At 40.5% G+C, this 14,803-nt stretch overlaps 1 protein-coding gene across 8 annotated transcripts in view; it reads left to right on the forward strand.

The window, feature by feature from the left end:
• The window catches only part of ZNF462 (zinc finger protein 462), a 139,785-nt gene that overhangs the window by 43,139 nt on the left and 81,843 nt on the right, over positions 1-14,803 (forward strand). Inside the window, exon 1 of one of the 8 annotated variants that reach the window (XM_086683641.1) lies at positions 7,316-9,178. The exons of the other annotated variants lie outside the window; for them this stretch is intronic. The gene's annotated coding sequence lies outside the window, so the exon portion shown is untranslated. Of the gene's footprint in view, positions 1-7,315; positions 9,179-14,803 lie in introns of those variants that run through there. 8 annotated transcript variants of the gene reach the window in all.

Genomic DNA, 14,803 nt, shown 5'->3' on the forward strand with positions numbered 1-14,803 from the left:
TCCACCCTCTCCCAGTTTTATTGCATTGTAAGTAGAAGTGATGGGCTTTTTTTCTGTTTGTCATTTATTATCTCCTAATTCTGACATGATAGTCTCTTGTAAACCTCCATGGGTGTTTGAAAATCTTTGTAATGCCCCACAGTTGCTTGAAATGAAAATGTGTTTTCTGTGTCCAGGATATAGAATTTGGAATGTGTCTCTGAACTTAATTCTATTAATTCTCTTCTTAGTTGTCTTTCTTCATTTAATCTATTAAGTGCATATGCCTATTCCTTCTTATTTGTTGCCATTTTCTTTATTTATTTGGTGATGTTAGGGAGTGTAAATGTTCATGATAAATCTTCGTGGTGGATTGTACTTTTTGACATTATTAAGTGTTTTTCTTTTTGCAATGATTATTTATTTTCCGTTACTGAGAATATTTTCTCCTTCTTACCCTTAATTTCTGTAAAAATTAAAGATAAGCTTAAAAGCTTTTTTGTGAGTTTAACTTTGAATAATATTTATCATGATCTCTACTTTTCCTTTTCTTGATGTGTCTTTTACATCATTACTACTTTCAAACTTTTTTGTCTTTTTTAGTATATGTGTCTCTTATAGACCAAGTGGAATTAGAGTTTGTTTTTTAATCTACTCTGGGGATATTTTCCATAGGAGGATTTATCCAGCTTGCTTTTATTGCTATAACATATATACTTGATTCTAGTGAATTTAATTACTAGTATATTTCTGTGCCATTTCTTTTGACTTCTGTCTTTTACTACATGGTCTGTGTTCTCTTTGATTAAAAAAATTAAAATCTAGGGGCGCCTGGGTGGCGCAGTCGGTTAAGCGTCCGACTTCAGCCAGGTCACGATCTCACGGTCTGTGAGTTCGAGCCCCGCGTCAGGCTCTGGGCTGATGGCTCGGAGCCTGGAGCCTGTTTCCGATTCTGTGTCTCCCTCTCTCTCTGCCCCTCCCCCGTTCATGCTCTGTCTCTGTCTGTCCCATAAATAAATAAAAACGTTGAAAAAAAAATTAAAAAAAAAAATTAAAATCTATATAGTCTGTATTTTTATTACTAATTAAACTTTTAATTTTAATGTGCTTTATATCTTTACTGGGAGATTTATTAACTTCAGAAGGAAGCAATATCGAGTATTTTTATATGTTCTACTATGAAAGCTGAGGATATTCTTCCACTTATATGTATCCTCTACTGTCTTCCTCTTTGTTTCCACTATTATCCTTGAGGATTTTATTTCCCTGGCTCAGTTGGTTAAGCCTCCGACTTCAGCTCAGGTCATGATCTCACAGACTGTGAGTTCAAGCCCTGTGTCAGGCTCTATGCTGACAGCTCGGAGCCTGGAGCCTGCTTTGGATTCTGTGTCTCTACCTCTACCTGCCCCTCCCTGGTGCTCGCTCTCTCTCTCTCTCTCTCTCTCTCTCTCCCTTTCTCAAAAATAAATAAACATTAAAAACATTTTTTAAAGAGGATTTTTCCCAATTCTATTTAATTTTATTGTTATTCTATGGAATAATTTATTGTTACTATAGTTATTGCATTGAAGGGATTATAATCTTGTTTTGCAATTATTATTAATTACTCAGTCTTAGTTCTGGATGTAAGAGGACTCAGTGCTCGCATCCTCTGTTTAGCTCTACATTCCATATTCTTGAGATTTCAATTTTGAATTTTCTCTTGGTTGGATATCTTCCATCACTGAGTAGATATTGAAGGAGAATTAATAGTAAGTGCTGCATTCCTTGACTGCTGATTGAAAATGCTTTCTTACTACTTTTAAACATGGTTGCAAAGTTAGTTGGGAACTTAATCAACATGCTCCTCTCTCTTGCTCAATCAAGCCTCTGTAGACATCCCTTCACTTCTCTGTCATTGAATGTTCCTGTCACAAAGTCCAGACTTTCCCCATTATAATTGACCAATATTAAAATATCTTGATTTTATAGCTTTCATTGTTTATCTTTGAAATTCTGTAACTACCAGGATGTCTCAATTTTGATGATTCTCTGTTACATTTTCCCAAAACCACAGATATTTCTTTATTTCAACAAAATTATTTTCTATCACAGATTCGAGTGTATTTTGTTTTGCTCTGTTTTGTTCTGCTGTCTACTTCTAGAATACCTTTTATCTGTATGTTGGATCTCTGTTTTCAAACCTTCTTATCTGTCATCTTCTCTACCTGCTTTCATCTACTTGTCCTTTTTTCTCTGTGCTTTGTGTAGGTTTTTGAAGAGTGTTTTCCACATCATCAACTTTGTTTTTGGTTTGTGGATTTGTCTGTTACTACTTTAATATATTTATTGGTTCTTCAATGATACTATTTTTGTTGTCAGTTTCTTTCTTCAATTGCCAGCTCCTCTTTCATCTCATTCTGATGTCTTATCATCTTATCTTTGATCTCTTCTTTTATAGTATCTCTGTTAATTGTTGTGTGTAATTTTCATCTGTGCCCTGTTCTTTCAAAATAGATTATTCATTGGTCTTTTCCATACTGTTTCTCTCTCTCTCTTTTTAAACCTCAGCTCATTTTTTTCTAATTTATCTCTTATTGGAACATAACTGTCTGAACCTGCTCTTGGCCCCCAAGTAGGAAAGGTAATATCTCTTTAAATTTTCTCCTTAAGTCCTGCTGAATTCTGTGTTCAGAGCCTCAGTTTAGGTCTTGATGGGTCGTTTTAACTTCTATACCCCTTGAGTAGTCTACTGTGGTCCTCTGGTTAGGTTCCTGGGCAAGACACAGTTGGGAAATTTTATCTCTGAATTCTATGAATCTAAGCTTTAAGTCCTGCTTTTGATTTGAGGGCCCCATTGATCTGTCATTTTGGTGTTGCCAAACTTTTTTTTTTCCTTTGTTTATGTTGTCCTCTTTTTTTCCCTTCAGCCAAGCCTTTGTTTGCAATTTGAGACAATTAGCCACCATTTTTTTCTGGGAGTCCCTTGGTTAGCTTAAAGCACACATCCTTCCTTTGAGGGATTTCCAAACACATCTGTGTTTTCAGATGTTGATTCTTACTGCAGATTTAGCCCTGTACTCTAGCTTTAGTGCGAAATCAAATAACCACTCCAAGTTTGGAGGTGTTTCCTAATAAGATTTTGTTTATCACGAAAGCCTCCTATCATGGAAGAGTCTAGGGTTTTGAGGATTTACTGAGCTCTTAGTATTTTCAGGATAAAGTACTCCACAATTTTTTCCTTTGTGGATCGCCACATCCCTCTCTACAAATATCAAGGACATCATGTCATGAACTGTTTGGAAGTTTTTAAGGGAGATGAACATCAATCTGAGCATTGTATTGGCCACAATATTCACTGTTTCAAAGACAGGAACTCTGCCTGTTAATGTGCCCTTAATAGCTTCTGATGCTAGATTCCTCAACTTAGTCTTTTCCCACTAATTGCCAAAAAAGAAGTGAAATATTTGCAAACATTGGTCCTCTCTTAGGCTCTTGGAAGACTCTATACCTATTATTGTATTCATTCAATCAACGGCATTTATTAGTAAGGTTCCCCGTCCATTGGAGAAGGACCATTGTAGAGTTGGTCTCAGGGATGGTTTCATACAGGAAGAAGGATTTGAGCTTAATCTTAAGACTTGAGTGAGCCTCAGAATCACCCCGAGGGCTTATTAAAATACAGATTGCTGGGCCACCCCCAGAGTTTCTGACATATTAAGTCTGGAGAGGAGTGTGAAAACTTGCATTTCTAACAAGTTCTTTGGTGATGCTGAGGCTGGGCTGGGTCTAGGAACCCCACTTTGAGAATCATTGTCCTAAGTAATGGGAATTACTTGGGCCTTCAAAATGTGTGTAACAGTATTGAAAGGAAATCATGAAAAAACTTAGAGATCTCAGTTTCTTCTTGATCTCTAAGCCATTCTCTTCATTACAATAAGCGACCTTTTGTACGAGACACTTTATGGAGAATATTTAAAAAGTTAAAGATGATTCCCAGCCTTTCTGATACATTAGCTTTTTTAATATCCAATACAGGAGTATATATGTCTACTAGGAATATAGATAAATAGATGACAAATATGTGCGTACATATATATGTAAATGTGGTAAAATATTCCACGTTGTGGCTGGTTTCCGAATATAATATATAACTTGAAGTAAAATCTGGTATCAACAATGTTCTGGAATTATTGGTCCGAGCCACCACTAGATGTGCTATGAGAAGACTGGCTTCCTTGCCAGCCATTTGTTGGACTGACTGTTCTTCTCCTTCCCATTTTAAAAGAACTGACCCTGATATTTCCAGATACCCTTAAGACTCATTCAGCCAGCCTCTTCAGTGACTTTGTTGGCAGTGCACATTTTCCATAAGAAACAAGACGATGTTCCTCATGGGGTAGATTTGGCAGGCATAAAGCTACTACGTAACCTTGTTCCGATTCCATGAGGTTGGATTCTGAAGAAAGATAATTCAGTGTTATAGCTCTTGTTCTTCTGTGTATACCTTTGTCAGCAACTTTCAGTCTTCCAAATGTGTTTCCAAAGTAGGAACACACTGTTTGCATGCCTAAGAAGGTCTTTGAACAGTCAAACTGCAGACTATGGATTTTGCACCTTTTCAGTTACTCTCCTGAGTGTAGAATTCAGAACAGAGGAAACACTGGAGGTTATTCTGGAGCCTGCCTTCCCAGTGAATGAAGGCTCTTGTTAGTGAGAATATATGGGGCATGGCATGGACTTTAAGTGTGAATAGCTATTAACAAACTGAGTAACATTTATAGAGTGCCTTTACTCAAACTTTCAAATGATGGAATTCAAAAGATACATATTTTTTTTCTGGCTTCCGAGAATTTGTGTTCTATAAGCCTTGTGCAGATTATTTTTCGTGAGATCTTAGTTTCCCTATCTAAAAAGTGAAGACATTGGACCAAGTTGAACTATCTGTTCTTTAAGATCCCCTCTCTAGTGGACATTATGAGCCTAGAGGTTATTAACTTCTTAGAGTGAATTCTTCGATTTGACTTAAGGAAGGCGCGAGTAATATATTGTTTCAATATTTTCAGGGAAACAAAGGAGAGAAAATTCTGCTCTTACCTAATTTTGTTATACTTCCCTCCACTGAAAATGTTTATATAGTTTTGAGCTATAGGGGAGAATTTTTCCTCAGGCTTTCTAGAATCTTTGCAAACAAGAATTAAAAGTTTTTTTTTTTTGTGGAGGGAAGGCAACCAAGTAGTCTCAAGAATAGCCCCAGGTGATGATGCCAAGTGTCACATCAGTTCAGTGGAGCTTAACAGTGTTATAATTATATGGGTGGAATGATGCAGCCAGAGCACTTTCCCTATGGATGATGAGGAAAAGAATGATGGTCACTTACTCAAATCAGGGACAAGGGAAGACTTAGAAATCCTTGTACCCAGCTTGTAGGCAGCTAATTATCATGATGTGGCTTCTTGAGTTTCATGCATGAGTTGGAGTGGAGGAGAAGTATTGTATCGCGTGAAGTTTTGTTCTCTTGGTCATGGAAGGTTCTCTGGAATTGCTTAAGTTGTTAAAAGTTTGGCTATCGGTTGGTACCACCGGCGAATCTTCTCCTGGGAAGCAGGCATGTATGCATGCATGCATACCGTAAATCTCATCAGGACCAGACCTGTGCTGGGCCCTGGGGGTATAAGAACCAAAGGAACACATTACTTGTCCTCGGAAGAGTGATTTTGACTAGTCTGGGGCCCAGTCACTTTGAAAGAAGATAATTTTACATATTAAAGAGGAGAAAATGTGCATCGTGTTTTCCACAGAAATTTTAGTTGGAGGCCACATGTTAAGTGTTGAATTTGACTCTGTTAATGACATTGACCCCTTATGCTCAAAGCTCATGGGATCATCAACAGTGCAAGGGCCTTATCACTAAAGAAAGGTGGCCCAGTCACTTACCTTTTTTTAAAGTTTTTTTTTTTTAATGTTTATTTTTGACGAGAGAGAGACAGAGAGAGAGAGAGAATGAGTTGGGGAGGGGGAGAGAGAGAAGGGGACAGAGGTTCAGAAGCAGGCTCTGGGCTGACAGCAGTGAGCCCGATGTGGGGCTCAGACTCCCAAACCGTGAGATCGTGACCTGAGCTGAAGTTGGACGCTCAATCAACTGAGCCACCAGGCGCCCCACACTCATCTTAATCATACATTTTTCTTGAGAAATTTTTAGTAAAATACCCAAATCAGAAAAAAATAAAAGTATAAAAACTTGTGATCTATGACCTGAAGGCTACCTAGGTCATTTAGAACCATAGCATCATAAAATCTTTGCGCTGGGAGAGAATTTGCTGATCATCTTGGTTAGAGATGCCCCAGCCAGGACCCCATTGGAAAGATTACAAAAGCAGGTGGGTTATATACAAAGACTGAAAATAACACAGACCTCTTGTCACAAGGTTTCCAATCTCTCCACTATTGACATTTTGGACCAGATTGTTCTTTTGTGGTGGGGAAAATCCTTGGCATCTACCCATTAGATGCCATTTGCACCCCACCCTCCAGTTGTGAGAATCAAAAATGTCTGTCAATACTGCCAAATACTCTTGGACTGGGGTTTTTGATGGTGGTGGTGGAGGAGTGGGGGAGGGAGGCAAAATTGCCCCTGGTTGGGACCACTGCTGCTCTGTGATAACATGGGGTTAGTAAAAGAATATAACTCCCATGACCAATCTTTTAATGTTTGGTTGGAATCTTATCCTTCAGAATCTCTGATTCTTCCATTCATTCAACACATTTGCTGAACCCGTTGTGTGAGCTGTCCCCAGTGCTGAAGATACCAATATGAATAGACAGGAATGGACTTGCTCTCAGGGTGCTTATGTTCTAGAGGAGGGAGACAGACCACAAATAGGTAATCATGTCAACAGTGAAGGAAGTAAAGCAGTGGAATGTGATAGAAAGTGAGTGTGGTGAGCATTGTGGAGAGGGGGCTCAGTTTCATGGGGGTCAAATGTTAGGTAGACAAATGCTAGAGTTGTCAGGGAATGCCTCTTGGAGGATAGAACTTCAGTGATGAGGAGTCAGCCATACAAAACTGGACATTTATTTTCTGGATAGTAATAAAAGTAAAAGAGTGAATTAAGTCAAAAAAAGTCTTTCAGTGATGCGAAGGAAAATTTATACAACCCTCCCTTTTGGTATAATCTGATTTCTTCATTTAGCAAAATGCCCAAGTAAAGGCTTTGAAAGACTTGCTTAAGGTGAAGGTGGCAGGCAGAGTTCTCACACCTGCTGGGAACAAATTCTTTTACTTGCTGGATAGGCATTTCTGTATTATCTTTTTTTTTTCCTATCTTTTTTTTTTTTTTTTTTTTTTTAGAGCAGCCCAATAGTGAGTAAGCTGAGAAAACCAAATTTGTTGGGCAAAAATGCGATTTATTATTAAGGTTTTATGGAATGTGGGGCTTGGCTGAGTACTGGTGCACTCTTGTGTTTTCACATGGTGATAAATCCTACTCTTGGGTTTGGCAAACAAATGTCTTAACTTTCTGTTTAGAAGTTCTTGAGGGGTAGTGATTTTTAGGAGTAAACTTACTTGCTGAAAGTTGATTGGCGATTACAAGGGAAAAGAAATTACTTGCCTATCGTTTTTTTAAAAAAAACATTACTAATTCTTGGGTATTTGCCAGTTCCATACATAAACACATACTGTGTGTTTCTTATTATAAGATTCTATCAATTTGTTGGAACAACCGATGAATATGAATGGATCATTTGGTTAGTTTACTAAGGAGGAAGGACAGCAGCCTCTGATAGCTTCTGCTATATAGGTGGAGGCTAAGAAGGGGAAAAAAAAGGCAGCTCACAGTGTCCTTGGGTAGGAGGATCTGGAAGTGTTCATGATCCACACAAGCCCAGCCATTGTTTACCTTTCTAGAAAGCAATCTGCTTAGGGCTTTCATCCTGATGGGGTAGTTAGATCAGGAAGCAGGGTTTGGAGAAAGACAGACAGACCCAAGTGTCAGGCTTGTATAGTCAGTTTTGTCAGATATAAGAAGTTAGGCTGGGAAGGTCATTGCAGTGTTTGGATCCGGTCCTTGTGTGCCATACTGGTATGAGCAAACTTGGACAAATTCGCATGTAAAAGAAGCGACTTGTCTGAATTTTGTGAGCAAACCATATACATAAGGCAATGAATGAGTCTCTGAGGCATTAGATTGGGATTCTTGTGGGCTTTTCCCCAAATAAAAGAGTTCTTGCAGCAAAGCTTTCTTCTACCCTCCACAAGTCGACAGCCATACCCCAGTTTTTGGTTTTGATTTGTTTTTCTCTGAGTGGTAATAGAGAACAAGGTGAATTGTTAAAATGGTTTCTAGAGCCGTTCACTGAAACTGTGGAATTTAGACTGTGTGGTTGGCCAGACCTTCTGTGCCAGAAACAGTTATGGCCATGAAGGCATACCCAACGCCTGAAGTCAGTCAAGCTTTCAAACCCACAGAGGAGGTACTCGATGCATGGGTTGGTCTTTCCTGAGGTGCAAGATGAGTTTTACTGCAGCTTCTGCTTACTCTGCGTCTTAATCAGTTCTGTAATGAAGACCCAGCAGCATATCTGCAACTTCCCTTTAATTTTACAATTTTTATAATGAGAGTTCTTGTAGTGTGAAAAGTGTCTGTAGAAACCCAGCCAGCATTCTGAAGAGTCTATAAAGGAACACCGTGATTTTCTGTCTCTGCCGTTTGGGTGAGGACTGGCTCTCCAGGAGAGAAATCCGTTATCTCTTGTTCTCAGTGCGGGGGCAAGAGTGGCTTCAAAGTTTCCAAGGAACTTCCTGATGGGCCCATGACATTTCAGAGAATTCATTCAACACCGAGAATGGCTTTCCGTCATTTGGAAGAACAAGATGAGCTGAGATCGCGTTTGTCACGGTTGCGTTTTGAGAATTTTAGTGTGAGGAGGCGTCTTGGTTTGTTTTGTTTCTCAAGGAGAATATTGTCAGGACACTTCTCAGAATTAGAGTTATCTAGCGAACTGCAGGTTCCCCTTCACAGACAATGAAGTCTAAAGCTACTGAGATACCACCCTGCTTCCTCCCTTTCTTTTCTAGTCCCTTCTCTCCTCTTTTATCTCCTTGTTCAAATCACACGCTTCCTTTTCTAAGGACAGGAGAGCTGGCAGGCTGCCGATTGGCCTGTTGGCCTCAATTAGCCTTATATCATTGCAAAGGAATGCATGAATTCTCCAGAAGGTATGTACTATCTCTTTCTGTGTTAGACACTCACTACCTGCTTTCATAACAGGTCACTCAGCCAGAATTGCTTCTTATTTACATATCTGACAGTTTTTTAGTCACTTAGATTGTATCCCTAGATGCTCATCTCATTTTAATGATGATCCCAAAGGTGTCTGTTATGAAATATTACTCAACATGTCCGGTGATACTTGCAAACTTCACGCAGAACAAAGCTGAAGCAAGAGATACCCTGAAACGTACCATCGTGGGCCAGAGAGTGAGTGGGCTATTCATCTGCAGATTGCCTGCTTCAGACTTGCGCTCATGTGCGAGGTCCACAGATGGACCGGGCTGACCACACAGAACAGAGGCTACGTGCATTGGCAGGACTCAGGGTCTCATGGTATTTCTCTGCTACTATTTAAATTCAGTATCATATTGGGGGTTACATATGTGATTGCAAATTAATCCTTTCTCTTCTGAAAATTTGGTTTTGAAGAACAGCTGTGTCTCCCTTCTGAATTCCTTAATTATTTATCCTCCCTGATATGTTAAACCTTTCATTAGTGTGGTGAATTGCCAAGAGTACACAGAACTGCTTAGATCATGTAGCAAACAGTATAAACATTTGATAGGACATTTGAAGACACCACATGGTGAGCCAGGATCTATGGTAGTACCGAATGCTGTGGGATCGATGGAGGTAGTTTGTTGTCAGAAGTTCTTTGTTGGTTTATTTTGTGGGTTTATTTATTTATTTTTAACTAGAACATGGGAGGAGTACATAAATCATTTGGACTTACTTGGAAGATGCTGATTCTGCTCTAATAGACAGAGTCCCTGTTAAATTTGGAGGGCACACACCCATATCTGAGGTCAAATTAAATCAGTAAAATTAATTATTACACACACACACACACACACACACACACACAGAGACAGAGAGAGATTCCATATTTGTATTTGTCAGTTTGATCCTATCACTACTGTTCTTGGTCCTGAAAGGAAGTTTTACGTCAATTTCTCAGTCCAGTCCTGTTTGTAAAGATGCTTTAAAAGATTTTTAAATTACTAGAACTCCCACTTTGACCACGACAAGGGTAAATGATAAGTAGTGATGTAGAATACGCCTTGTTTTAAGAACAGCAGCCCACATTCTCAAGTGGATGAGTTAGTGGTTTCCCCCCATTTTTCAGCCTAAGCATGAAAATCCTTCCTTCCTACCAAACCATGGTAGTGCCGGGGCTCATAATTAGAAATATTAATGTCCTGACACATGCCATAGCTCCCTGACCTCATTGTATCAGCCTTTTCCGATCTGCAAATGTATTTGTGGAATGATCTTTAGGTTCTTGATGTTTCTGTTTTTCTAGCTGAACTATTCCAGAGTTTATGCATTCCACTACCAGGCCTTGGATAATTGGTTTTTCCATTCATTGGAAAGTAAGAGAAGCACAAACAACAGGTGCTAACTAAAACCTTTCATCAGACTTGAGATTCCGGAGAACTGGGGAGCTCAGTGCCTTATAACTGAAACTAGGTTTCTGGAGTGGACAGAGGAAAAGCACCTTATGGTGTCTCTGGTTCTATTTCTCAAAGGCTTTGAAGGTTATAATTAGTTGCTACTGAATCCCCGTGGCTGTGGTGCCTCACAGCTTTATTTCTGGTCAACAGTCCTTCATCAGAGAACAGGTTTGATCCGGGTAAGGCCTGCACGTGTTAGTTTGGGCACTTCCTGGAGACAGTTGGGATTTTGACTTGAAGACCATGTTTCTGCTCCTGGGCCATGCAGGCCTAGGGAAGCGTGTTCGTCAAGCTGCCCTGGGCGAGGGTTGATGGTCGCCTGGGTTGGAAGAACACTGTGAGCCATCAAAGATGCCTCCCCCTCTCCAGGTATGTCTGGGCCGTGAGCCGGAAGGACACGCAGTCAAGCTGTGGGAAAGCTGCCCCCTTTCACCTTCGAGGAGGCATGATGGATCCCTGGGGTTCTGAGCACAGAAAGTGGGTGGGCAGGCAGTGTAATTGACGGAGCAACTCCCTCTCCCCATTCTCCTGTGTGTATTCCAAATCCTGAACAAGATCTCTGGGTTTTCTTTAAATATGTCTTTAGGAGTTTATCAGATATGGAAATTTGGATTTAGGGTTTCTCATCCAAACCCCACCTTTTGAAATCCCCAAACTAGAAATGTAAATGGAACAAAACCAATCACCGATAACAAGTAGTACTGAAGAGTAATGAATAATTAGAATGGTCTAGGGGCTTCGTGCGTGTTGAGAGGATTAATCACTTAGGCACTAGGTTATTCGAGAATGAATCCATGTTACCAGAGTAGCTTTCATCGCGGGTGGTGTTAGGGTCTAGTCATTGACACCCGTTTGACCTTGAGGGGCCTGGAAATCCTGCATTGGGGGCAGGAGATGGAGGGGCTTGTTTGATTTGTAGATTCACCCCAGGACCTTCTGAAATGGCATTTCTTTTTAGTTAGTTCTGAAGCTTCCTCTTTTGCTTTTGCTTTTGCTGATTGGGTCAGTGAGGAAAAAAAATATTGCTAATCTCATTATGACTGTGTTTTTAAATGAAGTAAGTAGGTAGGAGGTCAGGGCTTTTAGCTTTAAATCATCATTTTGTAGCAGATCAGTGTCTAGTTTAGTGTTTCAGTATTGCTCCTCTTGCTGGGTGGATGAAACAGGCAGATACTTCTCATCTCTTTCCTCGTTGTTGGTTTCTCAGAGGATTACCATCTGCTGCGAAAACATAGTCTGGTTGATGGATGGGTCATCCTCACGTCCGGCTCTCTTTGTCTCTGTGCCTCCCCCATTCCCTTCTTCTCCTCCTGCTCTCACTTCTTGCACGTGTGTGTGCCCTCCGTCTCATAAGCACATCAAGTTTCCGTTTCTTTTGATTGTTTAGGCCCTGCTGGAAATTTCTGTTTTCTTCTGTCAGCGTCTTCAGGAGAAATGTGTACACAAAGGCAAAATGGCTTTCAAAGGAGGCTCCGTCCTCATTTCCGTGCGTGGTGCAGACATCAGATTGAGGGCCATTCAGCTGTACCTGACGCTGGTTCTCTCGGCAGCCTGGAGATTAACCTCTTCTAAGGCTCTGAGCTATTTTTGAGGTAGAGACTGCAACAACATTAAAGCTAGAACCCATTAGGAAATCACTTTCATCATCTCTTCTTTTTCCAAATCAGTGGGTTTTTTTTTTTTTCTGATCTCCTAACCCTTTAATCTCCTTTGTAGCAGAACAAGGAGGCTGTTGGTTTGTGTTTGCATCCAGCGAAGTTAGAATCCTTGATAACAGCTTCAGAAGACACCAAGATATTAAGAGAACTGCACAGAGAGATGAATTTCATCTCCGGGTGGATGACTCAATGCTGAAGGTGCCCTCCTTTCCTTGTGCAGGACCAGAATTTTTGTTGATGTTGTGCAAACCAGTTTCAAAATTTCCGAAAGACACGCAGCAGAAAGCCTTTTGTTGCATTATTTCTAAAGGCTTGAAGTTTTGAAGGGAAGAGATTTTGTTTTCCTCTCGGGCTACACAATGGAGCTTTCAGAGAACCTCTTTTAAAAGGAATAGCTACAGCCTTTGTGTTGAAGGGTGTGTCTGTTGGCAGGGTCTGCTGATGCAGACAGACTGGCTGGTGATTAACAAAGGTCATTAGACTTTGGAATCTGGCAAGCAGAGTCGGATGGTATGTCTTCTGTGTGTGGAAGGACGACTCCCAAGAAGCCAAGGCATTCTGGAGGTCCCCCCAACCCACCCCCAAATCCTCCTGTGGAACAGGGTCTGGTCCAGGATATCGTCCTGCAATTACCAGTGCTCTGCTGGGACTAACGAACAAGCTTATCAATCATGGGATAAAAGAACCTTCCGAGATCTTGGTGAATGACATTTGAGGAGGAGAAAGGTGCTGCCTTTCAGAAAGCAATGAAAACAGTTCATTCTTTGTTGGGAGGAGAAGAGCATAGGAGGAGCCCAGCCTGTTCTTCTACTGCTCATTTCTGATTGTCAGCCTAGCAGAATCCCAGAGAAGCCATGTTGTGCACGGAGGAGAAGCTCTGAGCTAAAATGGCTGCTCCTTAAAGCTCAGAGGACTAGGGCAGCTTAGTGAGTCTTAGAGCTTCAGTGACGCAGGAGCTCATATCTCTTGAAAGTGTGATAAACACATTCAGCAGAGCTGTGGCTTGTTTGGCTGAGATGAAAGGGCTAGGCTTGGGGGATGGGGAGTGCACACTGGATGATCTGCTTTTTTCTGTGAAGTGTTCTAAATGCAGGAGTCGTCTGCACCATGGAAAAATTTGTTTTCAGGTCTAATGGACTGTGCGAAAGGAGAAGTGGGGTGGGGCCTCAGTGACTGCTGTAATTTGATCCAGAGCTGATAGCAACCTCTTCCACACAATTTGGGTTGGTGCTTTGGCATAAAAGCTTGTGTATCTGGAATATTGAGACTTAGTTAGCTGAAAAGACTCTGGTGCACAGTTCAGTGTTTATTGAAAAAGGATAAATTGCTGGGTGAAAGAAGAGGAGGTAAATATCTGTGTCTCACTCTGCAAGCTCAGTCTGTCCAGAGCTCGACTTGCCAGAAGTTATTTTAGCAGGCTATCAGCAGGAGCATTCTTTCATAGAAAATCCGCCCGCAATGGCTCCTTTCTCCACGTTGACATATCACTAGACTTTGTTCCCCCTGCAGAAACAATTTACCTTTTGCCAGAAAAGTATAGAAGCTTGCTGTACAATAAAAGTATAGAAAGATTTGGCTACAGCTTTAGTTCTTGGACATCTGGTTCTAGATTACGGTGATTCAGTAGAGTTTGCGGTGAGCTCAATGAAGTTAACTCACCGATTAAGATAATAACCGGGTATCTCAACTCAAGGTATATATTAAGATAGGACAAACTGCACCTTCTAATACATTTTTAACTTCTTAATGGTGAGCCTTTCCATTGAATTAATGTGAAGCCATCTATGTCTTTCAGTCACACGGTGAATACCAGAATGAAGGGAGCCGGGCAAGTTTTGCTTGATTCTACATCAGGTTCACAGTTTTTTGCGTGCGAGCATACGCTTCACGTTTGTGAAGGAGAGAAGTGGGAAAAGAGAAAGTCATGACTTAGAAGCCCCTCTTCAAAACTGTGTCTGTTACCTTAATGTAAATTGAGGTACCAAGGTGCGACTTTAAACTAGAAACTGGATTGTCATATAAAGTTGGTTGTTTGAGAATCTCATGAGAAATACTTTATGACCTAATTAGATTGGAGAAGCTGTTAGGTTATAATTGGTAGGTAGTAAAAAGCAAAATAACCATTTAGCTTATGAAACACACACACACACACACACACACACACACACGACTAAACTGTTTGGGGAAAGGAGGAAAGAGGTGTACCCCAAATATCAGTTAAGGTATTCAAATGATAAAAGGTATAATAAAAGCTCTCTCTACCACCACTCCAAGACTTCAATACTGTTTCACCATTTGGGGGTGAAATGTGTTAGAATATTAAAACAGCTAATGAAGATTGAAATTTGTCCTTTCTTCTGTACAGACAATCCTCTTTACTTCTGAGAAGGGTCTAGTTCAAAAGAAAAGTGGGTCCGAGCCAGAATCAAAGCCAGTATTGACTTACCAAGAAATTTGA

The sequence above is a fragment of the Puma concolor genome, chromosome D4 (assembly GCF_028749965.1).
Source record: "Puma concolor isolate L17-30 chromosome D4, mPumCon1.1.hap2, whole genome shotgun sequence".
NCBI classification, from domain to species: domain Eukaryota; kingdom Metazoa; phylum Chordata; class Mammalia; order Carnivora; family Felidae; genus Puma; species Puma concolor.